The sequence below is a fragment of the Uloborus diversus genome, chromosome 10 (assembly GCF_026930045.1).
Source record: "Uloborus diversus isolate 005 chromosome 10, Udiv.v.3.1, whole genome shotgun sequence".
NCBI lineage: Eukaryota > Metazoa > Arthropoda > Arachnida > Araneae > Uloboridae > Uloborus > Uloborus diversus.
In genome coordinates this window covers 8,751,255-8,778,081 of record NC_072740.1, presented here as the reverse complement: position 1 = coordinate 8,778,081, position 26,827 = coordinate 8,751,255, and the positions used below count along the sequence as shown (strand labels likewise).

Below are 26,827 nucleotides of genomic sequence, written 5' to 3'. Positions count from 1 at the left end.
ACTACAGTATTACCAAATACATATATGTATATGAATCTTAACACTGATAGATAGATATATTTATTTGTTTCATTTTTCCTGTTCCACTACATTTTTACTTGTTTTACCGCTTTTTTTCTTCAAATTGGCAACATTTCTGCTTTGTTTTTAAATATTTCAACTTTGTAATTTGTTTTGTCTCTCTTTTTTTTCGAAATAAAAAAAAACACATATAAACCATATTTTAGCGAAATACTACAAAAAATACTACGCCCCTACTTCGGGGCGACAAAATACTACCGTAGTATCAAAAATACTACGTCTGGCAACCCTGCTATGAGTTGTTTTGAGGAAGGCACCTACACAGCTGATTTATTTCATATTTTGATTCCAAAGTCGGGCTAAAAGAAAATATATTTGTACAAAAGCTTCATTGCAGAAAACTGGTGGCCAAGCTTTAGGTGTGTTGCCTGATTGATGTTTGATTATTTTATGTTGTATATGAAGACGATTTAATTGATACAAATTAAAAACAAACAAGGTGTGAAAGTGAGGTGTATTACGGTAAAAACATTTTCCGATACATTTTTGCTGAATTTGTGAACTAAGTCATCTTTCTAGATTCACCTTAAGTGACAATGACATTTTACTCAACTTACAGCAATTTTTTTACGACATAGCAACCAGCGAATATTATAACGTATTTATAAATACGTACTAGAAACGAGGTCGGATCCAATTCTGTCGTGGAACCAAAATGTCGGATAAGTTAGCCTGTCCGTCTCAGGGGACCATTTTGAGAAACCCACACGACCCTTTGTTGCTATTTTTTTTTTCTGGATTGCTGTTATCTATCAAGCACGTTTGAACATGAGGCTATTTTTATTACTAAACTGAACCCTATCTTTCTTTAATATTGTCGGAGAAAGACGTGAAAATTTTTCTGATATTTGTTTTTTTCATCCCTTTTGAGTTTGCCAATTCACATCAACGCGATTTAAATTCATTTCTCAAATTAAAGCAAAATACTAAATGTTTCAATGAAGGAAAAAAAAATTCTTTCAGAATAACTAATTTCTATAAAAAAATGTGAAAAATGAAAATTGAACTTAAACACAAACGAAATTTAAGGAATTTCAAAGTACTAGGTTCCAGTTTGGAGGAGCATGTTTACGGTTTTGTGACATTTTATCAAAGTGTAGGCACATGAAAAACGCGGGGGGGGGGGGGGGGAACACCAGAGGTATTTCGTAATTAATGGAAAAGAACTATTGAATAAAATATCAAAATCTATAATGTAGTTTGATGTCGGCGACCAGAAGCCACCTGTAGCAAAGTAAATGATGCAGTATAATAATGCTATTTATTTATGCTTCTTTCTTGCTGCGGGTGTGTGCTTTTATGATTGCATGTTGCTTTGCTTTCGTTTAAGAAATCATTTGTCGAATAAATAATCTGTGTGTGGCCCGGTGGTCTAGTGGTATGATTCTCGCTTTGGGTGTGAGAGGTCCCGGGTTCAAATCCCGGCCGAGCCCGACACATGTTTCCATAACTTGTCCTTTTAGTATTAAATGTTGAATAAATTTTTTAAATTCATTACAACTTTCAACTGCTTGTCATTTTTATGTTTTTTACCCCTCTGTTACTCTTACTATCTCAAAAAGATCTAACCTATAGCTGCTGAATTCAACTAATAGTTGAGTCGTCTAATATAAAATGATCCTTTTGCCTCGAAACGAAACAAAAATTTCAAATGCTTACGAAAAACACATAAAGAATTTACATAATCTAAACTCGAACTTATTTTCAGTAAGTTACTGACCCTATAGTCAGGGCTAAGGCAGAAATACACGAAATACACTGAGAGCTCAGTCATTCCAGTCGAGGACTCTGAGTTTTTGGTTATTCATCTGATCAATGCTAATTCTATATTAGCTACCAGTTTGTTTGGCGCTCTTAGCTTCCTTAAGAAGTTTTCCACCTCTATCGCCAAGTGTCTGACAAATTATAACACCACTTGAGTTAACATGGAAGTTAACAATGATTTCACGGCAAAAGACCTTTTTAGAAACACCCGAATGCACCCAAAAGGGAGGGTGCACAACTAGACCCCAATAGGAGTCTACGTAATAAATTTCAACCTTCTAGGACGTACCGTTCTTGAGTTATGCGACACACATACGCACATACATACAGACGTCACGAGAAAACTCTTCGTAATAAACTCGGGAATCGCCAGAATGAATATTTCGCGTGTCTATACGTTCTTGGGCACTTATCCACGTGTGCTCTAGTCAAAAAAAAAAAAAAAAAAAATTAACATTCATTTGGGGTGAGCAAAATGGAAATTATGGTCGAGTTTTGAGTGAAAATTTTTTTTGCGAATACAATACTTCCTTTTTTGTAAAAGAAAGTAAAAAGAGAGGCCACTTTGCTTTGCCGTCACCCTTTTTCTCGTATTTTACAAGTTCTTCTATTTCGAGAAAAAGAAAGATTTTCTTACAGGGCTTACTACAAGGAAGTTGATTCTCCAGTTTACAAAAAAATGCAAAATCATGAAGGAATCCTCCAAAATGAGCTAAATTAATACCACATGTTTATTATTGTGTAACAAATTAACGATTGCTCTATATTTCTAATTATTTGCAGGTACTTTCTGTAAGCTTCGGTTAATTTCATAAATCTTTCATGGTAGAGTTTTCACGTACATGAGTATAAATTAGGAATCAAAACTTGACTTTTCTTTTGTTTACAATTTCCAAGTCGTGTTCTGATTCTTTTAGAGACAAGGGGCTCTGCCCTTTATATCCCCTCTAGAAGTGATACCCTTCTTGCCTCCCATCACTAGCTTCTCAAAATGGGCACCGACTCCCTCTTTTTTAAGAAGCAACTGCGCCACTTTTTGCATGGCCCAATTTCCCAATAGGCAGAGTAGGCAGTTGCCTAGGGCGGCAAAATTTTAAGGGGCAGCAAACGTTGCTTTGATCACGCATTTTTTTTTCTTTTATTATTATTTTTGAAAGTAATCTATTATACTGGCATTCCTTCCTTTTCCATTTCTTTTTCTTGAACGAAAATGGCTATATGAAGGATTTTGATTAGAGGAAACATGCCAAATTAAAAACCGAGGAACAAAAAGAAGTCTTCAAAAAATTGTTAAAATAAGATACAAATTTTTAGAATGGGCAATTTTCAAAAGCAAAATTTTTGGATTTTTTGGAATGCAATCCAGTAACAATTTATAAATGAAACACCATCGAGCAGTGAGGGGTGGTAAGAAACTCAAGTGAGTGAACGTGATAACACAGAAAAATATATTCAAAACGTTGATTCAAAACGATGAAGAGAATTTTCAATAAGTCGAATAAAAATTCCGTTTTATTGAATTATAAAATGCGAGCATGCACGAATATTATACATACATACATACATACATACATACATACATACATAATACCTTATCAGAAGAAACGTTAGGCATCATTAAAAAGCAACGACAGAGAAATCTAAAAAAGGAAAAATGAATCTCAATGTTGCAATATTATCTCAGCAAAGTTTGCCAAAGAAAGAACATTTTGTTAGGTCACAGTGACCTCCCATCGTGACTCCCTGAATGTTAAAACATCATTATTAGTTTTTCACATGCTAAAATTTCGGGAACACTAATTTCTGCGTTTTTTGAGTGAAGGAAATTTTATTATTTTTCTTTTTTGAGGGGGGGGGGGGGGGGGGTGAGGCGCCAAATTTCAAATCTGTCTAGGGTCGGCGAGAAGTTAAATTCGGCCTTGACTTTTCGAGACTTTTAATCAGTTAGATTACGGATGTTGCTGATAAGTATTTCCATGTGTCACTCAGTAAATTCTGTCGTCAAATCAGTTAGTCTGCCGGCAGCTGTTTTTATTTTCGTGTTTTTTGCCTCCATGCATGTATGTTCTAATACTGTTATAGTTCTTTTGCGTGATTCTTAAGAATTCTGGCATAAAAATTATGCAATTATTGTGGCCCGGTGGTCTAGTGGTATGATTCTCGCTTTGGGTGTGAGAGGTCCCGGGTTCAAATCCCGGCCGAGCCCAGTTGACGATTTTTTTATGTTTATGTACGAAAAAATTATTCAATGAAGTTTTTTTTTCAAACTGTCAAGTTTTTTTGGTAATTTTTCTACTCGTGTGGTTTTGTCTTAGGTATAAACTTCAGTTCTTGAGGTAAACTAGGAGTCTCGACATTTCTGTCTATGATAATAAAAAAAAAAAGAATTACTGCATTTCATTGTGATTTTTTTTCTCACTTTTATATTTTTTTCATTCAATCTTTTGTTTACCTTTGTGGTGATACGAGTGTAGTAATTTTTTTTCAGTTTGTTCAGCATTCAACTGCTGCGCTTACAAAAGAAATGCAATGACCCGGCTTAGAGCCGAAAGTAGGGATTTTCAATAGCAACCGTTTACACTACAGCCTGCAGTAGATAAATAACATCTCCATGCTACCCTCTTTTGTACGTGGTAAGGAACATATTTCAGATTCAACCGCAACGATTCGCCTTTCCCCCTTTTTATAGTAAATTTTGAAGTCGTAGTTTTAAAGTACACGTTGTGAGTCGGCTGTTTGGTCAATGTTAGCGTGCTGAATATGTGGATATGCGAGTGTTACCTTGAGGCCGTGGTGGGCTAATCGGTAAGGCATGGGACTTGTGGCTGAAGAGTTTAGGGCTTGATGCAAGCTAGTTGAAGATCCTCCCTGTATTCTAATGGTGACCGGGTCAAGATAAATCTGCCATTGTCACAAAGTTCTTCAAGGTCCTATTCTAAATCAGTATCTCTGGGAGCTGATGGATCAAGGTTGTTCGGCTCCTGGTCTTCATCAAAAAGACTGAGCCGTCTTCAGGGCCATATCCAAGCAATAAAACCACTGCTAATTTTATGGTCAGAGTTTCATATTCTTAAAAAACATGGTAAGCAAAATCAATCAGTAGAGAAACATGGCACCTTACGAATATGCGATGAACATGAAATATTGCAGAAATACGAGTACAAGGTCACTAATAAAAAGAAGGTTGATTTTTAACAGTCATTCACTCATTTTAAAGTGTCGTAAAATAAAAGTTAATAAATAAAACTTCAAAATGAATCAGGGAAGCTTTTATGAAATTCTGCTATTCCAACTGGTTTGGTGAAGATTGAAAGTAGTTACGACATCTATTGATAGGTGAATGAATCAACTAGAATAATTCTGTTTACTTCTGTTTTCTGTGGGATGCGGGCATGTTCTTAATCACATTTCCTGCACGCTAAATCAACAGATCTCGAAAGAAAAGTGATTTGATACCATAACGTGGCCCGGTGGTCTAGTGGTATGATTCTCGCTTTGGGTGTGAGAGGTCCCGGGTTCAAATCCCGGCCGAGCCCTGGTTGTTTTTTTCCCTAATTCTGCATAAAAAAAAACCTATTAATGAAGATCTAAGTGTTTTTTAATCATTTTTTCAAACCTGTGCTGCACTAATATGTTAGTTATTTATGTGCACAGAACGATGAAAAAATGTGTATAACATTTAAGGTGGATATTTGCTTTATTTATTTATTTTTTTTTTTTTTCAAATCAGTTTGATTCTGCGACTGAAAGATTAGCTTGTGTCAGTACCACGAACTTAAATATAAAGCAACCAGATTTCACTTCTGAAGTCACAATCGCCAACAAATTAATAACGGCCCTGTAAGAAAACATAATGAGGAAATTTGATGTGATCTCAGAGTCACGGTGGACTCTGAGAGTTGTTTTATAAGATCTTGAGAAAATCAAGAAAGTTCGGAGTTTTCTGTTTGGCAAACTATTTTCTAACCTTAAATTGCATTATTGCGCATTCAGGGAGAATTGATAGCAGAAGCAAACAGAGAGGGATGCTGTTTGACGCCAACATTTGCAACTTTCATGAACTACTCATTGGATTAGCGATTCACCTCAGGAACATTTGGCTTATCTGATTGGTGCTGTTTTCGTCACCCATTGCCAATTAAATAAGAGTCCCTCCAAGTGTCACGTTGCTTTGTTTGCTCCCACTATCAGTTCCCGAATTCAAGTTACATTAATAGGCTTACGTAGAGTTCGTTCTAACAGCGGTAAGTCATAGGACAATGGTTTACGCTATACATGGACCACGGACAAAATAAATTTGTAACTATCAGTTCATATTTTTACCACCAGGGGCGAAAGCCCTTCTTTTTCTTCTTCGGCTCTACAGTTCAGGACTGGCCAAGGCCTTTCTGGCCTAAACTATTTTGGAAGAAAAGATGCTCTCTACGGTTACATTTTTTCAAACAAGCAGAGGCAAGGCATAGAGAATTCGCAGTCCTCTTGCAGAGTTCCAAGACTCGTGATCGAATCAAATAAAATAAAATCAGACCATGGCCGTCTCAATAGGTCTTCACCATCGTGTCCGGTACACCGTACCGTACCAGCTTTACGCCTGGTAAGGAACGCATCCAATGGTCCTCTTTTGCCTTCTTTGAGAGAATGTTCGTTTCGAACTTTTAAAATACATGCAGTGAGCCAGCTGTTTAGTAAACGTGAACGGGCTAAATATGAGTGTGTGTATTACTTTTAGGCTATGGTGGCCTGATCGGTAAGTCGTGGGACTCATGATTGGAGAGTTGCGGGTTCGATACCAGCCAGTTGAAGATCCTCCGTGTATTCTAATTGTGACTGATGCAAGTTAAATCTGTCCTTGTCACTAAATCCTTCGAGGTCCCATTCCAAATCAGTACCTGTGGGAGGTGCTGTATCAAGGTTGTTCGACTACTGGTCTGGATCAAAAAGACTGAGCTGTCTTCACGGCATTCCAAGCGAACCCTGCTGTGGTTAGCCCCGGAGAAGACCCTTGGTTGCGTATTTTGTGATGGTTGTTCCAACTTTATAATGAGTTTTAAGAAAAAACGAATTACCAACATATTTGTCCATTGTTTTTAAGTATCTTCGATTTCGTTAAGGAGCACACCATAACAGAATTGATCCATGTTCAATCACATCTTATGGTCAGAGTTTAAGATTCTTAAAAACATGGTAAGCAAAATCAATCTGTAGAGAAAAAGGCAGCTTAATATGCGGTGATCATGAAATATTGTTGAAATACGAGTACACTCATTCACGTGTACTCACTCACTCTTTTTAAAGTGTAGTAAAATGTAAGTAAATTAGTAATAATTCAAAATGAATCTGGGAAGCTGTTACGAAATTCTGCTAGTCAACTAGTTTGGGAGAGGTTCAATTTGGTTACGCGACATCTATCGATAGAGAAAGGAATCAACTAAGATTAATTTGGGAGCACGGCAGTGCCCCCGCCAAGTCGAGCGCGAAGCAAACACTGCCGTACCATCCTTTACTGGAACCATTTCGCCGCATTTTCAGGCCCCTATTTGAGAACCTTCTGATGAGACTAGAACGCAGAAATTTTCGTCATCCAGTAAGCTATAATCACATACTTAAAATCCGAAATTTCAAGTCTGTAGGTCATTTAGTTTCGAAGTTAAGCGAAAGCAAAGTTTCGCATTTATGACACTCACTCACTCATTCATGATCATCAAAATAGAACTAGTACTTCCCATAAACTTAGAGAAGTGAAATTTGGTACAGAGTTAGGGTTTGATGGCCACATAAAGGGAAAACTATAAAAACTAGGCTGATTGAAGATCTGGAGTGACCCTGATTAGAAAACACAAGAGCCCAACCAAACTATTAGAGATCGACATACCGCCTTTACAAAAAATATTCAACTTGGCGAGCCGCTTCATTTGATGTCAAAAATCGAAAGCTGAAGTATCTAATGAAGAACCCTCAGGTGTATTAGAGATATGGTAATGCCCCCTTCTACTATTGGTACATAAAAAAATCGACTCTCATTGCAAAAGTCCAGCGTATGGAACACATCTTCTAATTTAATCTAGCCTAATTTTAATCTACTCGAACATTACACAAACTAAATGTGTCTACAAAAATAAGTGAAATCCCACCAAAAACATTCTGTAAAAAATTAGCCAAGTCTCGATGGAGCTGCTTCTTTATCTCTAAAAAGTAGTGAAATCTAGACAAAGTCATGACAAGTCTAAGGTTCCTTACTGCGATTTCTTTATTATTATAGTTAATGTTGTGTGACTTGGCCGTTAAAGGGTACACAAGGGTACAAAACCAGGTGCTCCATGACACCATTGCACCAATCTTTCGCCAGAACCGCTACCCATTGACGATGGAAAATTGCCACTTGGAAAACGTGTAAACAAAATTGACCTGTACCCACTAAGGTATAAAGAATGTCTAACGGCCAAGTCACACAACATTAACTATAATAATAAAGAAATCGCAGTAAGGAACCTTAGACTTGTCATGACTTTGTCTAGATTTCACTACTTTTTAGAGATAAACAAGCAGCTCCATCGAGACTTGGCTAGTTTTTTACAGAATGTTTTTGGTGGGATTCTGTTTACTTTTGCTTTCTTTGCGATGCGGGTATGTTCTTGAGTACGTTTCCTGCACGCTAAATCAACAAATCTGGAATGAAAAGTGATTTCTCGTATTAACGTGGCCCGGTGGTCTAGTGGTATGATTCTCGCTTTGGGTGTGAGAGGTCCCGGGTTCAAATCCCGGCCGAGCCCTGGTTATTTTTTTTCCCCCATTTTTGCATTAAAAACGCCCTATAATGAAGATCTAAGTGTTTTTAATTATTTTTTCAAAACTGTGCTGCACTAATGTGTTAATTATTTATGTGCACAGAACGATGAAAAAATGTGTGAAACATTTAAGGTGCATTTTTGCTTTGTTTGTTTACTTTTATTTATTTATTTTTTTTTTTCAAATCTGCGACTGAAAGATTAGCTTGCGTCAGTACCACCAACTTAAATATAAAGCAACCAGATTTCACTTCTGAAGTCACAATCGTCAACAAATTAATAACGGCCTTGTAAGAAAACATAATGATGAAATTTGATGTGATCTCAGAGTCACGGCGGACTCTGAGAGTTGTTTTATAAGATCTTGAGAAAAACACGAAAGTTAAGAGATTTCGGTTTGACAAACTATTTTCTAACCTTAACTTGCACTATTGCGTATTCAGGGAGAATTGTTAGCGGAAGCAAACAGAGAGGGTTGCCGTTTGGCGCCAACATTTGCGACTTTCATGAACTACTCATTGGATTAGCGATTCATCTCAGGAACATTTGGTTCATTTCATTGACGCTGTTTTCGCCACCCATTGCCATTGAGATAAAAGTCTCGCCGAGTGTCACGTTGCTTTGTTTACTTCCACTATCAGTTCTCAAATTCAAGTTACATTGTTTGGCCTACGCAGACTTCGTTTTAACAGCGGAAAGTCATAGGACAATGGTATACGCTGAGTATGAACCACGGACAAAATAAATTTGTAATAAGTAGTTCATATTTTTACCACCAGGGGTGAAATCACTTCTTTTTCTTTTTCGACTCTACAGTCCGGGATTGGCCAAGGCCTTTCTGGCCTAAACAATTTTGGAAGAAAAGGCGCTCTCTACAGTTACACTTTTTAAAACAAGCAGAGGCAGGGCATAGAGAATTCGCAGTCCTCTTGCAGAGTTCCAAGGTTCTGATCGAATCAAATAAAATAAAATCACACCATGGCCGTCTCAACCACTTCACCATCGTACCCGGACACCGTACCAACCTTACACCTGTTAAGGAACGCATCCAACCCTCCTCTGTTCCCTCCTTTGAGATAATTTTCTTTTAGAACTTTTAAAGTGCATGCAGTGAGCCAGCTGTTTAGTAAATGTGATCGGGCTGTATATGAGTGTGTGTATTACTTTGAGGCTATGGTGGCCTGGCCGGTAAGTCGTGGGACTCATGATTGGAGGGTTGCGGGTTTCATCCCAGCTGGTTGAAGATCCTCCGTGTATTGTAATGGTGACTGGTGCAAGTTAAATCTGTCATTGTCACTAAACCCTTCAAAGTCCCATTCCAAATCAGTACCTCTGAGGGTGGACAAGTGGTTGCTTTACTTCTGATTTGGAACAAAAAGACTGAACTTTTTTCATAGCGCTATCCAACTAGTAAAACCACTGCTGTACAAGGGCGCCCATATAGGTGGCAAGTGGTTGCCCCTCCCCCCCCTTAAAAATGAGAACTTCCTTGCTGCTTTTTTTCATTGCAAAAATGTATAAAAATTTATTTTCCAGCGATTAATGAATAAGTTATTAAAAATGTGAATTTTTAATATCTCTAATCTGTACTGAAATCGATTTCCATAGGGAAAATATTCGGCTAAGCCATAGAGAAAATTTTTGAGCACCCCCCCCCCCCCCTGAAAATTTTGCATATGGGCAACCTTGCTGCTGTAGTAGGCACGGACCCTGGGTTCATAGGCGGCTGGTTCACCAAAAAAGTGGGAGGAGGTCAAAAGAAGTGCAGAGATGGGCGTGGCCCCTGAAGCTAATTTTTTTTTTTTTTTTTTTTTGGTAAAATCGGTATCAATCATTGTGACAGTGGCAATCGTAGACTTTCATCTTCCATTTTAAAGTTCCATTCCTGCGAAATAAAATGTAAAAAGTTCTATTTTTTTTTGGAATTTTTAGTTTTTACTTTCGAGAAATAAGCCAATCCATCCTATAAAATATCCTTATCCAATCGATCATTATTTTTTATATCTGAAAATCTCCAACTCCAAACTAAGTTTAAAAGAAAAAGGTTTTGCTTACGGTTATACTATGTGCAGTAGATTCTCTTTATTTTGAACACTCATGGATGTGAGGAAAAGTGTTCAGAATATTTAGATGTTCATTATGAAAGGACTCTGGATAATGCGTATGTATTCGCCGGTACCATCAAAATGTGTTCAGAACAATGAAATATTTGCAATAGGGAGTGTTCAGATAGAGGGTGTTCACTGTATCTTCTATGGCTTTAAGAAAGCACACTACTACAAGAACGGATCAATGTTCAATCAAAATTTACTGTCAGAGTTTCATATTCTTGAAAACATGGAAGTAAAATCAATATTTAGGGAAGCAAGCTCACCTAGCGTAATATGAGAATATGCAATAGTAATTAAGCATTGCTGAAGCAGAAACTAACTCTCTATTAAAAAGGAGGCTGATTTTTAATGCTTGTTAAATCATTTTTAAGCGTAGTAAAAACTAAAATGTAAGCAAATTAGTAATAATTCGGAATTAATCAGAGAAACATTTAATGAAATTCTGCTATCCAACTAGTTTGGTGGATATTGAAACAGGTTACGACATCTATCGATAGGTAAATGAATTGGATGGATTAATACTGTTTACTTTTGCTTCCAGTGTGATGCGGGTAGGTGCTCTGCACGCTAAATCAACAAATGTGCATTGAAAAGTGATTTCTGATTAGAGCGCGGCCCGGTGGTCTAGTGGTATGATTCTCGCTTTGGGTGTGAGAGGTCCCGGGTTCAAGTCCCGGCCGAGCCCGAGTGTCTTTTTTTAACAATTTGAAAACCAAAATGTATATAGGGTAAATTAATCGTATTTTCTCCCCCAATGTTTTCCTTGTGTGACACTTGGTGTCGCCACTGGTGATATATTTTCTGATTGCGGTCAAGACAATATTTGCGGAAGTTTCATGAGTCTAGTCTGCTGCGTTGCTGTTTTGGGAGCACTTGTTTTGATTTTTGAAAGGTTGAACAATCAGTAGCGTTTTGAAAATCTGAAATAGTTGAGGCTCAAATCACTTCAGATGGCTGAAAACTTAAATTATCCGGAATATTCTTCAGATAAAAAAATATTACTATTCAGAGGAGATAAGCAGGAGCACCTATTAATTTATAGTATAAAGGAAAGGAGGTATTGGCTTCACGAAAAATCTATCACACAAATTTCAACCCCAAATTTCCCTCTTAATTAAGTCTAAACGAATGTTGACTTTAGTTTTTCACGATGCCCGCACGTATTAATGTACAGTCATAGAAAAAAAAAACGAAACACTTTTAATTATTCGGCCATTTTTCATGCTAGAAAGGAAAGAAAGATGTCATCCGACTTAGTTTAAAGTCTTCTTTAAAACTACGTAGGTAAAATTTTGATAAGGGACCATATACAAAGCAAAATGAGCACCAACTCTTGATTTTCAAATGGGAACCCCTAATTTTTGCTACATAATTATGTTTAGACCGCAAAATACAGCCAGGATACGAAATTTCACTGCATTCCGTTCAGTAGAACAGGAGTTATTAACGAAAAACGTTTTAGGGACCATCACCACATTGAAAACGCATCTTTCAAGGTCACGGTTTATCAAGTAACGGAAGGTGAACAATGAAAAGATCGAGATTATCCAGCTCAACTCATGCTTTTTTGAAGTTCTCTTTTCTTCCGTAATCCGATACTTTTTAGCCGATTATGTTGTGGCAAAAAGCTATTTACGGTCGGTTTTTTTTTTTTTTTTTTTTTGAAAAAAAAAAGTAAAAATATTTACTGATTTTTGTCTATCTGCATTAACCTAAGAAAGACGGATGAGGTTTGGCTGGTCCATCGTATAGATCGTTCTTTAGTAAACCGAATAATGACAAATTAAAAGTAATGGAACTTTTTGACTTTTTCTAATATAAACCTATTGGATTGCTCATATAATCATTCGAGCCTCAAAGAAATGTAAATATTCAACCTTATACCTAGAAACATGATGTGAATATGTTTGATAAATGTTGCACCTATGTTACAGGTTTATTTTGGAATGAATAAAAAGTCTTTGATTGTAAAATGGAATTGCGCGTTTTTAATTTCGCAGAACATCGGCAGAAGTTTGAGCCATCGCACACAAAAATATAAAAAATATACCGCACAACGTGGGAAGACGCAGCATTAAATAGATTGGAGACTCGAGCGAAGCAAGGTCCATTTATTCCGTGAAAACTTGCTCTAAATACATAAAATGAACGAAGTATCAATCTAAAAAATAAAGCAGAAACAGGAGAATATAAATACCCGTTAATGAGCAAACCCTTTATACTCGAACTTTATTTGGGAAAAATTTGGTTATTTGAATTAACCCAGTGGACAAACACAGTAATTGTTCTAGAGGCTTTTTTGTAATCAATCAAAAGAGAATTTGTTTCAAATCCTAATTTATGCGAAAGATCATAATGCGTGGTATTATTAAAAAGACATAACACAATCGGCGGCTTTAGTTAAACATGTAACATCTCTTAAAACCAATTTAGGAAAGTAAATTCCCAATGCTGTTTCTAGCAACGAGATTCGAGATGGTTCAACCCGTAATTAAAAAAAAAAAAAAAGTCATTTTAATTTTAACCAAGGTGAACGGAAATCTGACTTCTTGTCATTTCTCCGATTTTGTAACATTACAAACAAAACTTAGCTTTATTTGATATTGTTTCGCACACTATATACTTGCACACTAGCATTGTCTACAGCATCAGGCTGGCGCACCTATAGCAATACTCTAGGCAGCATACCCGACAGGCGGGTTGAACTACCCAGAAGCTACGATTTCGTCCTCGCTGCATATTTCGCAGACTGGAATCGGAACTGAGCGTGTGGGATGCGGAAGTCATCTTATTGAAGCTGAGAGTGCGAATAAACTGGTAGGCAAAGTAAATTTATCTGCTGTATGTTTACGGCATCTCACTGGTGAGATTAATTTTCTTCATCCACCAGTTTTTAGGCACTCTCGGCTTCAATGACATGACACCTGCTACATTGTTCGGTTAAATCTAGTTCAGGGCTGTTGTGTTCAATATTAGGACTCACAGCAACCATGGAATGGGAAAACCAATTCGCAGTGAAGACGCGGGCCGCATTCTGCCCGCGACGTTGGTCCATGTGGGGCCCGTTGTGTGTTCAAAGAGTAAGAACAGGAAGTAGAATTAGTTCCAGTGTCACAGAGTTGGAGCCGAATATCCAGATATTGGATTCTGAAAAAGATGCATTTAATAAAATAGGCACCCATTAGTTGATAACAATATTTTTTTTCACTTTCTTTCTTTGACGATATTTTTCCATGTTGTTCAAAAGAGAAGAAAATTTTTTGAAATTTTATCATTGTCTTGCGAGAATTATTTTAATGTGAAATGCACGCCAATGACCGAGAAAGTAAATAGAAAAATAGTATTTAAATTATAATTAAGAATAGACAAAAACTCAACTTAATCTAACACGCAAATTAATGTTTTGTTGAATCTTTGACGAAGTCAAAAAAAAAAAGTTCACAATTAGCCACAACTACTACTTTTGTGCTGAATACAGCTCAAAGCACGCGGCCCACTAATGCGATTGAGATTTCCTCTCCTAGATCCTAACACATTGAAAATTATTCAAACTCTATAGAAAAAGAATTAATTCCTAAAAACCAGTAAACTTATCTAAGAGCAATTATTACTTTTTGACCCATTTGGATACTGTTAAAGGAGAAACTTCACACTGTCGGCTATTTTTCGAGTACTTTTTCCCGAATTAGACAAGGCAATAATTTTTCCTTTTAGCAAATTATCACCGGGAAGAGCCACTAATTCTACTCTATTACAACATGACTGGCAAGACACTGGGGTTTTGTTTTATGTTTCTGTGAAAAAGTTGTGCACGTTAATTTTTTTGAGCAATCACGATTGCTTATTGCTTTCATTTGACTGTTTTAATGTGATATCATTTTATTTTCCCACCAGCACCCTCCGCAGCACCATCGTCGGCCGGCCGCCTCACGATGCTGCTCCTCTGGGGAAAACTGTCTCCAGGTCGCGTCAATATCCTACACACACACATACACTCGCTCCTACACACACACATACACGCACTCCTACACACACACTTACACGCACTCCTACACACACACATACACGCACTCCTACACACACACATACACACTCATGCCTGCACAGACACAAACACTCATGCCTACATACACACACACACGAACGCCTACACACACGCGCGTACTCACATATACGAACGCCTACACGCACATGCGCGTACACACACACACGAACGCCTACACGCACGCACATGCACACATACACACACACACGAACGCCTACACGCACGCACATGCATACATACACACACACGCACCCACACGCATGCGCTTACACAAACACACACACACACGAAAGCCTACAATTACGCGCGTACACACACATACGAACGCCTACACGCACACGCGTGTACACACACATACACGAACATCTACACGCACCCGCGCGTACACACACATACACGAACGCCTACACGCACACGCGCGCACACACACAGCACTGCATACACAACACGCACACACATGCGCTTACACAAACACACACGCGCATACATACACATACACGGCTCGTGAGTGCGAAAAACATTATTTGAATTCAAGATGCCAAAAATTCAAATATATATGTATATATATATATATATATATATATATATATATATATATATATTATTTGAGTTATTGTTTTACAAAAGGCAATGGCTAAACTCAGAAAAAAAAAATTAATAAATAAAAAATAAATAAAATAAAAAAAATAAAATAAATAAAAAAACAGAAGTATTTAAAGTATAGCTTTTGATTTAAAAAGTTCTATAAAATATTCTTTTATTAGACAATGAAGTAGTGTTTCGCATTATTTACTTTGACGTCTGAACGATATCTACAAAAAACTGACGGTTGCAATATTGTGTTGTTCTTCTGCAGAGACAGCGAATAAATTTATGCATTTAAAAAATTCATAGGCGTAACTCTAATGTAGAAAAACCACGTTATAATTGGTTTGCTTAGTTTGTTGAACAATTTTTTTCTTTTTTTACGAAGAAACCAACTTTCATAATTTCTGTTTTAAAAAAGTATACGGTCTCCTAAAGTAGGAAAAAAGGAATTTTTAAGCATAGCGCAAAAACTACTGAATATTTTGAGCTCAAATTTTGGATTCCCTCATAAAAGCTCTTCTAGATTGTTTTTCTGTTAAAATTTAATATGGTTTCAGATCATATTTTTTTCAAAAAATATTAAAATAATTCATAAAAAAAACTAAAATTACATTTTGGGCGTTATAAATGATGTTTTTATTATTGGGTCGATTTATATTTTGATACAAAAAAACAATCTTTGCCGTGCCTAATCTAGTTTTTGTGTTATGAGTAAAAATATCAAAATACGTTTTAACATTACGAGAGGAATTTTTCAAAACTCGATTCTGAAGTAACGGCTGGATCGAATTAAACAAAACTTTGTATACAAAGTTAAAAAAAGATGCTGATTACAAATATGTGATAAAAAAAGGGGGTTCTCGTTGAAAAATTTGAAGTTGATGCTCGTTTTAATATGAAGACGACCCCTTAACAACAATTTTTTACCATAATTATGTAGAACTTTTTATTCCTGAAACAATGACACCTTACACGTGTCTCTAGTATCAATAGTCTTTGAATACGATCGAGTGTTTCGTTTTTTTTTTCTATGACTGTACCTTATACGCAACTTGAATATGCCCGAATGCACTTTGACGAGTTTTGTCATTACGTTTGTATCTATGTGCGTGGCTATGTATATGTGTGTATCTTGGCTAGCACAAAAAAGGTTAGTTGTAGAATATTTAAATTTTGCATCAAGTCGTTCACCTCGCTTTTTGATTGCAATCGGATTTTCCAAAAGGCATGTTAACACGTTCTTTGCGGCAAAGCAATTTCAATTTTACAAATAACAAAAGTTATTATCTCTAAGGTACGAAGGGCAGTGGCGCACACAATTGAGGGGTACAGGGGGTCTGAACCCCTCCCATACGTCTTGCCCCCCCCCCCCCCCCCGATTGATTACGATTCTATGTATTTTGAACGTAGAATAATTTCAAACGAAGGGAACAATAATTTCAGTTTAATAAGTGAAGAAATAAAATCCTCGTGTTAAAAGATTTTTTTAAATGTTGGGCACTTTTCCTTAACAAATCACTTATAAGAAGCAGAATTGTGATTATAAATACGCAGTAACCATGTTTTTAGTTTCGTAACTACAAATTAAAATGAGATTCTATGAACTTGAATCCATTTTTCAGTTTTGAGAAAAGTAAAAGCATAAATTATTTTGCCCTCTGGTTATATTTATTGAAGTATATTTCATTAAATAATGCTAATTATTCATTCAATAGTTTAATTTTTACTGTTTTTCGTTCCTGGAAATCTATATAATCAAGTCGATATGTTTGACGGCGTATTGGGATATGATATGAGAATGAGGCTTTCGACCTTGGACCTCCCTTGGCAAAATTCCTGAGTGCGCCACTGAAGAGGGGGATTTTAACCTTACTCTGACGTAAGATGAAAATCAGAGCCTACACATCACTTTCCATTTTAACTCTGACTCTGGATCAAGATTCATGAACTTTGAAATTAAACATCTTTGCGCCTATAACATCTACAATAAAGATAAAAACTCCTTTTTAATGGTAATGTTATGCTCTTTAATTATTGATAAGTAGTTTCAACCGTAAGTAAATAGTTTTGTGATGTGAAACAAAAATCGAAGAAACGCACCTAGAATCTAAGATGACGGCGCGGGTTTCCCCTACTGTCCGATCTTTTAACGCGAAACTTCACTCGAATTTGCGCATGCGTCATGTCTCTTCTGGTTTTATCAAAACAGGGGTGATAACAAGAAGGAAGTAACGAGCAAGCAAAAACTGAATGCTTCGGGAAGTGCACTTCCTTAAACCATCACCCCTTTTTGAATTGGAGCCGTTCGCAGCTGCTAGTTGCGATGTTCGAGAAAAGACAGTACGTCCGGATGTATTTTGACAAACAACACGGCAAAAACACATCAAAACTCATCATTCTGGAATAGTGAATAACAAGGCTCTAAGGCAGATGTCATCCGATTGAAGCTGAGAGTTCCAACAAACTGGTAGATAAAATAAATGTATCTCACCGGTGCGTGTCCGCAGCATGGCGCGGTTCGACTCGTGAATTGATGGTAAAGCTTGGGAATTTAGCAGTAAATTACCATCAGGGCTAAGGCAGAACTGCATGCAATAAGCCAGGCAATCCAGTTATCGCATCCAGAGACTGCAGTTTCGCTCTAATTAGAACTAAAAGTCCGGATTTATTCACTAATTCAGACTGATGAGTTCTAATAAAAACGAAACTGCTGCATCTGGATGGGATAACCAGGCTGTCTGGTATATTGCAAGGAGAACTTGTAGTCAAAAGCTCTAAAGTCATCGAAAAAGTAGGTAGAAATCAAGTAATGTGTTGTTGTTGCGTGCCCCCATGGTCAGCAGTGCTAGACCAGGTTCATGAGTTTGTTTAACCTCAAGAAATCCAGCACCGTCTCTGGGTCTTCAGTCAAATCCCTCCTGGAGAGCCCCAGGCACGACAGTATATGGTCAGGTGAAGCCTGCTCAACGGAACACTTGGAACAAGTCTGAAAGATCTTCTTTCCCTCCGAAAATCTTAAAGTTTTAAGATGTCCACTACGAAAACGGGCAAGAGTTGTTTGTTCCTATGTGTCAAACCCAGGGGCCAGGGAGCCACCTGGTCGTGAACATCTGTACCAATGGTGTTCTGGCTGGACAAACCAAGTGATATTATCCCTGTGTTTATACTTTGAGTGGATCTCCTGAAAGGTGAGTGATGCCGTTGGCTCTGAGACCTCAGCAGCACCAACTTTCGCCAAGGTATCCGCAATCTCATAACCCTCTAATCAAGGAATGTTGTGCTTCTTAATGATTAAGAGAGACGTCCATGGACCGAATTTTTTCATATGTTTTTGAAATTCAAAGTAACCGTATTTGTCTTAACCTCTTCTTTTTCTCTTGTATTCACTGTTTAAAAAATTTCCTGAAAATAACGGATAAAGTACCGGCAGCAAAGTTGCCGTAAATATTACGTTTCCGTTAAATTATTTTCCGTGACTTAACAGAAGTTCCATTTCTCATTTCTCCGTTTAGTTCTGTTCTTCCATTTATCAATTTTCCGTGATTTAACGAAAATTCCATTTCTCTTCTTTCCGTTGATCTATTTTTCCGTGTTTAAATTTTTCGTTCATCTATTTTTCCGTTTTTAAATTTTCTGTATCTTTACAGAACTTTCGGTTCTTGATTTTTCATTGCGCTATTTTTTCGTTTCTCATTTTTACATATTTTACTGAAATTTCATTCTCGTTTTTCTATCCTATGTTTAAAATAATATATGTTATAAAAATAGTTAACCATTCAAAAACTATTATTTTTTTTAATTTGTATTTATTACTTAAATATATTTTAAGTGAAATTTTTGCTTGATAACTTACCTTTCAAGCATCTATCTTGAAATTTGCACCTTCAGATGAATAAAATAATCGAAAAGTACCAGCAAGGAAATAAGTGGATTTGAATATAACACCAATTTTTGATGCTGATACTGCTCGATATTTCCTTCCACATCTCCTCGTACATATTCTGGCATGGCATGGAAAAGCATACATGAAAAATAGAATATTTTTATTTGCAGAATGAGTCAAATAAAATACCATTAAAAACCGGTTGACTTTATCTTGGAATAATATACCTGATGGAGGGTACCGCATACCAATTTACTGTGTTTAAAAACAGAATCATTGACATACACGTGAAGAATTTTTTGCTCAGATGATGTATACCCCCCCCCCCCCCCCCGTTGATTTCCGCATTTTTCACTCATTGGAATAGCAACATAGATTTTTAGTGCATAAGCATTATACTTAGGGTAAACATATCAATCAGTTCGTTTTACTCGAAATGTTTTAACAAGAAACTTGCAATAATCTCAAATAAGTTGTTGGATGAGATCCTAAGGAAATAAATTAAATAATTTATATTTTTTATTATAAATGAAATCCCGAAAGGAGTAATGAATGTTTCCAGACTTCTAAGTAGTCGAGAAAACTTATTCTTGTCAAAATTGTAATTGTATTTTCAAAGATTAACAATCTGCTATGCCTTTTCGCAAAAAATATAACAGCAAGACATACTTTTATTTAGAGATTCAAAATGTTTACTTTCAATCTGTCAAAAAAAAAAACTGAGTGACTTTTTTCTGTCTTGCTCGCACACCACGATAATCTCCGGTTGATACGAAATGTTGGCATTTAACGTTTTAATGACAAAGAATACAACGCGTTAGAGCAAAAACAGTAACTTTATAATAGTTCTATAAATTCTAAATCAGCTACCATCGGAATTCTATCAAATGCATATTAACAAGAAAAATACATTTGCATATTAACATGTACAAAGATATTCTACAACTAGTCGACCCGTGCGGAACTCCGCACTGTGCTTCGAATCGTTTCATAAGGTATTTCGCTCTTTAAGAATTTCAAAGGAAGAACATTATGAAGAAGAACCGAAAAAAAAGTAAGCGCAATAGAGAAGGCATGTAATTTAAAGACAACAGTAACAAAACCTCGTTAAATACGACGTTGTGATAATTTGATCATCGCTCACTCTTTGGTCGTGAATATTTTCAATTCAAACATAAATATCATTAAAAGTGTGGCTGAGTAGTGACTCGTGAAAAAGCAATAATTATGCATGTAAAAAAACAGGTTGTGGCAAATACAGTCCTGCCCATGTGAGCATCTGACGGGTAAAAAAGAAATATTAAATTGATATTTATTGGCACGGATTCGAATTGGCGCCATTCTGATTAACAGCCCGACACCCCAACAAACCTAGCAATTGCGCCTTCCTTTTCGAAAGCTATTCATCGAAGGAATGCGTAGTAAAAAACAGCAAAAAAGTTTTTTGCCAAAATAATAATAATAATAAGATCATGCTTCTATGTTTTGTCATTAACCAGCATGAAACGATTTAAAATTATTCAAAAAGCATGGAATTTGATTAAAGAATGACGAAGATCTCACGTCGCGATTAAAACGAACATTCTAGAGAAGTAATAAATTAGATTGAAAATAAGTGTTTTTATCTTTGAATATTGAACTATTTCACGTAGAAGGTTGCTTTATGAGTTACGGCTTAAATGCTCGCACATGTTTCTCTTTTAATCGAACACTTAAAATTCAAAACCGAAACCAGTTAAACTGAGTCCGTTTTTAAGTGCGATTTTTCGAACGTAGACAAAATGCATTTCGTTTAAGCAGAAAGCAGAGGAGTAGAAAATGATTTCTTGCTAATGAAGTTGATAATAATTTTAATGCTTTATATCGTATTCGCGCGAATAAAAAATTATAGGTTTACTGGGTGAAACTCGTAGTTTTAATTTGGCTGAGTATTTTTTCATTTGTACAATAGGTCGAACACTGCTATTAGAAACATCTACAATTCAGCATACAATGAAAATGTTTTTCTGCACAAAAAGAATTTCCTTTAGGTAAATCTAATACTTTTTTATGCTTACATTATGCTGAGTGGTCTGGATGTAGTCAAAGCTTAAAAAAAAAGAAAAACACTCTTCGATTAACAGTCAATTTATCCGAATGATAACTGTAGCCTGCTTAAAGGAGTCGGAACACCAAGTAGCATTCCCACTGCATTTATTTTATTACGTTTGTATGTTATGAGTACATGTAATGCGTAATACTAATATAAATTTGATATTCTTTCGAACAGCCCAAACTTGAGCGAAGTTCAGATAGTTTATAGCCGAACACTCTACCGAAAAATACTTATCAATTTAACCAAACAATTAAGTCCAGTGCTTTTCAGCTTTATTAAAATATGAACACACACACAGGCTTTTTTTTTTTTTTTTTTTTTGCCGAAAGCGACGTAAAAAATGGAAAACTGCATTAGAACTTTGCTTTTAAAAAATGCATAAGAACTACAAGCAGCATCAAGGTTTTGAAACAGCAAGGGGCGCTTTCGAAAACTTGATTTTTCGACTGTAAGTCTATTTTTCTTCATTAGCCAGCCTGATAAGTTTTAAAATGAGAAGGAAATAATATTTAAGATAAGATATTGAAGAAACATTTTTTTATTCTTGAAAATTTTTACAATTTGTTACCACAGGCTGCTTGAACCGTTATGACTTAGATGGAAGCACGTGTTCATCATTTAACAGCACGGTTAAAATACAAAATAAATTGAACTATGCTCTTATTTAAGCGTAGCTTTTCGAATGTAGTAAAAATGTGATAAGCTATTTGTTTTTTTGCAAAAAGAAGAAAAAATATATATTTTACCCTTCAAATTGAGGTAGTAATTTTTTTATTTGTACAAAGAGTCAAAAACTCATTAGAAGAATATATATTTCAATATACGATTTATTATTTTTTTCTGAACAATAAACAATTCTATTGTAGTCTGAAATCTTAAACCTGTTACTTATATTTTCGCTTACATTATGCTTTAATTTTCTTAACAGAGCCAAAGCTTAAAAAGAAAAAAAAAAAAAAAAAACGTACACTTCCGAAGTAATTTAGCACAAAGTCACTTCAAGTTTTCATATCAGCAAGGAGCGTTTCCTTCTCATTTATTCTATTCCTTCATAGTTGTTATTCACTTAATTAAGTGTTCATGTATTGCGCGATATTTCTCTAATTTTTTGTTGCAGATTGTCCGGGCGTGGGCCCGAACACGCATTCTCCTGGTTACGAAGAGAGCGCTCTGCCGATCAAGCTATTCAGCTCCGTCGGTCATAGCGCAAATTAAAGTTATAAGTTTAACCGAAAACCTCATTCTGGTTCTTTAAAACAGGTTTTTCGAATGAAAAAAACAATTTTTAGATCGTGGGTCTATTTTTCGTCAGTAACCAGCACCATAAGCTTTAAAATAAGGTGTAAATCAAAGAAATCGATCAAGAATTGAGGAAAATCTGGCGTAGAAACCAAAAACAGGCTACAGAAATAATATATAAGGATACTTACATGTGACCAGCGGTGCTAAGTTTAAGTGTCTCCATTGCGTTTGTGCACAAGTAATCCAATAGCCTTTTTTTTAAATGGATAACACGAGATTCTAAAACTATTCTCACCGCTAGAACACACAATATGACTAACGAACAGAATTGTTTGAAGTATTGAGCAAAATAATACACCGCAATAATATTCTAATACTGACTCAGTAAAACTCACATCAAATCACCAGGGCGGTCAAAACACAGCTGCCTGTCTGAAAATGGTGCAAACATTTTTCCAAACTTACTAAGTCCAAAGGCGTAAAAACAATTTCGACATACGAGTATATTACTTTCCAGACATGAAATAGCAAGCTATCTATTTTGTCTTCGACATCTGAGTTGTTATTCTAAATAAGCTTTTAATTAAAAAATGTAACAGTGCGATTTAATAAGCACTATCAAAAAGCGATGTTTATCATAACTTGAAGGCTAATCAGGATACTAACAAAGTACAGCACAGCGGCAACCCTAGAAATGGAAAAATTCTGTTTTCGTTACTTCCTTTCGTGATATTTCTGTTTTTGGAAGGAAAAAATACGTTTTGAAGCATTACTTAAATATTCTGTTAAAATCAGTCAGAAAACTACCTGAACTTTCAGGTTTTTTTTAACAGTGTTCATCAGGCTGCAAAGATCTGATTATCAATCGTTTAACGTCTTTGAGAATTTTTTTTTTCCATTCAACAATTGAGATATTCGTAAGTTTAAACGATAAAATGAAAGTTACCTCCCTTCATTCGATCTTGGTACAAAACCATTGATGTCCTAAAAGTTTCTTACATACTGATTTATAAATATTGAATCCCTACTGAAAAGTTACTGTAGGAATATTTCAGACATTCCTTCAGTGGCCTGCTTACTTACCACCCAGTTGTATTAAAAGGAGTAAACAATAAACTGAAAACCTCTATTTTAATAAGAAATATATAAAACTTTTTCACCAGTGTGAATCTTTTCTCTCAGTTATCCTCATACAAATAATAGCCGATGATCGAGTAACCCGCGTGTTTCAACAATGAAACTCACGCCACGGCATGATAATTTGATAATATGATTTGGTAATGTTTGACATGCAGGGAAAGGCTTTATCGTGATTAGGCTGAACTCGATCCGGTCACTTTACTGTTTTACTGGTAAGACAGTCATTTTAGGAGAATGAAGAAACGAAAACAATGAACGCTACCTACTGGAGTTTAGGCTTAATCCATGGAGGTAGGGTTACAATTCCAACTATCAAAATTTCACCAATTAGGCAATGGCTTCGTTCAAATATAGAAGCAATTTTCACCCGTCATACCTTGACGGGCGACTTTCTCGTTATTAATATTGCTGTCTCGGTGATCTTCCGTCTGAGTATATTTGCAGATTTTGCCTTTTCTTCAACATTTCCTAAAATTTAAGATATTTTCTAAATTTTTATTCAAAGTCACGTGGACAAATTTTCTGCATCTGCTGTTGAATAAATAGGTCAACAGGACGGAGAAACAGAAAAAGACTACAAATGTGCTAATTTTTCCATTCGGCTTGTCATGCGGGTACGTTTCTCGGTGATTAGTTTTTCTTTGCGTGTCTTGATTGTTTATTCTTTGCTTGTTGGAAATTTTTTTCAGTTATTGAAATTAGCTACGAACGTGGGCCCGGTGGTCTAGCGGTATGATTCTCGCTTTGGGTGTGAGAGGTCCCGGGTTCAAATCACGGCCGAGCCCTGTGCTTTTTGGACAAATTGGTTATTTTTTTGAAAAATATTTCAAAATATTTGGTGTTTTAAGTCTGTAAAGTTTTCATCGAATCTTTCAATTCTCTGCTTTTTTTTTCGCATGCTATTTCATTGCAATCTTCAGAACAAGCCACAAGTTCAACTCTATCATACTTTACTCAGTAGAGGAGATTGGGGTTAGTTGTTACATTTTTTTTTCAATTTTTTTTTTTTTTTTTTGCACTAGATTATTTCAATTATTTACACACGTGAAACTTTTAAATGCATCTAGATTGTTTAACATTCATAACATATTTTTTAAAAAATGATTAGAAGCCACTACTCGAAAATATTTCAAATTTTTTGAATAGATGTTGATTGTAACAACTTACCCCACCATGGGGCATGTTGTTACAGTATATGGGGTTAGTTGTTACATGAGATATATTTTTGTAATAAAATGTATTTTACATATTTGTGGTTTATTCTGTTAAATTTTAAACATTCTAAACCACGTTAAAAATCAAAAACTTTTTGGCTTCACAGATTTACTTCATTAAAGACTTATTCTAATAAACTATCATCACCATTATCATTGTCCGCGCGCGCGCTCGAATTACAATTTTTACAAGCATATAATTTATCAAACTTATCACATCGGTCATGTGCCCATTTGTCAAAATTATGACATTGAAGCCGTTTAGTTGCTTTTTTGGATTCTGAGTACGGTTCAGAGCACTCTATGCAAAACCAGTCTTTATCATCTTCATCCGAAGGACGCACTGTTTGGACGCACTTTTTTTTTTTTTTTTTTTGCCTTTGTGTCTGTTGTTTTCTTCTCTGTTAGACACAATTTCCTTTTCAAAGATTTTTGTTTCCAAGTTTCGGCTTGTGTAACATTTTTTACTAGTGTTTCTGTTAAAGTGGCGCTGACCCATGGTTTCGCTTGCGAACCGTCTTCACTTCTGCACTGCCTGCAGCGTTGGAGAAAGACCTATATATTCGAACAATACATTATTTATTATTATTATCATTGTTGTAATTATTATTATTATTTACTCAACCATACACATTAACAAAAAATTAAATCATAGAATGAAAGAGATCAGAATTATTATTATTATTATTATTACTATTGTCATCCAACTACAGTATTTTATATGAATTAAATCATGCAATAAAACATATCGTCAGAAATACTACTTACCACTACTAGCATTTTTCATTTCACTGCAGAATCTCTTTAGTGTCATGAAATTCATTGGCTGCCTTTCGTAATGAACTACCTGCAATTACTTCTTTAGATACATTCATTTATATTTCTTTTGGTGTTTTGCCTCTGTCCGTCTTGTTTTTATAGTCCCCCACCATATCACATTTAAAAATAAAACATAATATTCAATTAAAACTTGCATGGGGCAAGTTGTTACTTGTAACAATTGACCCCAACAAATTTGTAACAACTTGCCCCATATGAAGCCACTTTAATATTTGGCACATATCACTGGTATTATATCTTTGTAGAAAACTTTTAAATATATTAGCACTTATTAGAAGATGTGGGCTTTCACATGGTAAGAAATAAATTCGTTATCTGCAACGGCTTCGTCACAAATAGAACGAGCTGATGTGTGCATCACATGACTTCCTTTTACACCAATTTAATGCTATTTCCCTATTATTGCAATTTTAATGGGATTCTCTCTCTAACTCTTTAAATATCACTAGCAATGGCCACATTGAAAGCAGATTTAAAAAAAAAAAAAAAAAAAAATCGCCAAATTTTTCGCCAAGTTGGCGACAAAACTTGGCAACCAAAAGACTGGCGATATATCGCCAAGTGACCGCCAAATTATAACACCACTTGAGTTTGCATCGAAATTAACAATGATTTCCCCCCAAAAAGGTGCAAAAGACCCCTTTAGAAACACCCGAATGAAACCAAAATAGGAGGTGCACAACTAGACCCCACTACGAGTCTACGTACCAAATTTCAACTTTCTAGGACATACCATTTTTGAGTTATGCGAGATACATACGCACATACGCACATACGCACATACGCACATACACACATACGCACATACATACAGACGTCACGAGAAAAGTCGTTGTAATTACCTCGGTGATGGTCAAAATGGATATTTCGCGTGTCTATACATTCTTAGGCACTTTTCCGCATGTGGTCGAATCGAAAAAAAAACTCAACATTCATTTGGGGGTGAGCAAAATGGAAATTAAGGGCGATTTTTGAGTGAAAATTTTTTCGCGAATACAATACTTCCTTTTTTGTAAAAGGAAGTAAAAATAACAGCGGA

The 26,827-nt window shown here is 35.8% G+C and overlaps 6 non-coding genes across 6 annotated transcripts; all 6 read left to right on the top strand.

Moving 5' to 3' along the window:
• The first annotated feature begins 1,442 nt into the window (after positions 1-1,442).
• On the top strand, positions 1,443-1,514 carry Trnap-ugg (transfer RNA proline (anticodon UGG)). The gene has a single exon. It is a non-coding gene; the product is annotated as a tRNA-Pro (tRNA).
• A 2,465-nt stretch (positions 1,515-3,979) lies between these two features.
• Trnap-ugg (transfer RNA proline (anticodon UGG)) lies at positions 3,980-4,051 on the top strand. The gene has a single exon. It is a non-coding gene; the product is annotated as a tRNA-Pro (tRNA).
• A 1,258-nt stretch (positions 4,052-5,309) lies between these two features.
• Positions 5,310-5,381, top strand: Trnap-ugg (transfer RNA proline (anticodon UGG)). Its single transcript has one exon. It is a non-coding gene; the product is annotated as a tRNA-Pro (tRNA).
• A 3,162-nt stretch (positions 5,382-8,543) lies between these two features.
• Trnap-ugg (transfer RNA proline (anticodon UGG)) lies at positions 8,544-8,615 on the top strand. The gene has a single exon. It is a non-coding gene; the product is annotated as a tRNA-Pro (tRNA).
• Positions 8,616-11,354: 2,739 nt separating this feature from the next.
• Trnap-ugg (transfer RNA proline (anticodon UGG)) lies at positions 11,355-11,426 on the top strand. The gene has a single exon. It is a non-coding gene; the product is annotated as a tRNA-Pro (tRNA).
• A 13,021-nt stretch (positions 11,427-24,447) lies between these two features.
• Positions 24,448-24,519, top strand: Trnap-ugg (transfer RNA proline (anticodon UGG)). The gene has a single exon. It is a non-coding gene; the product is annotated as a tRNA-Pro (tRNA).
• Positions 24,520-26,827: the final 2,308 nt, after the last annotated feature.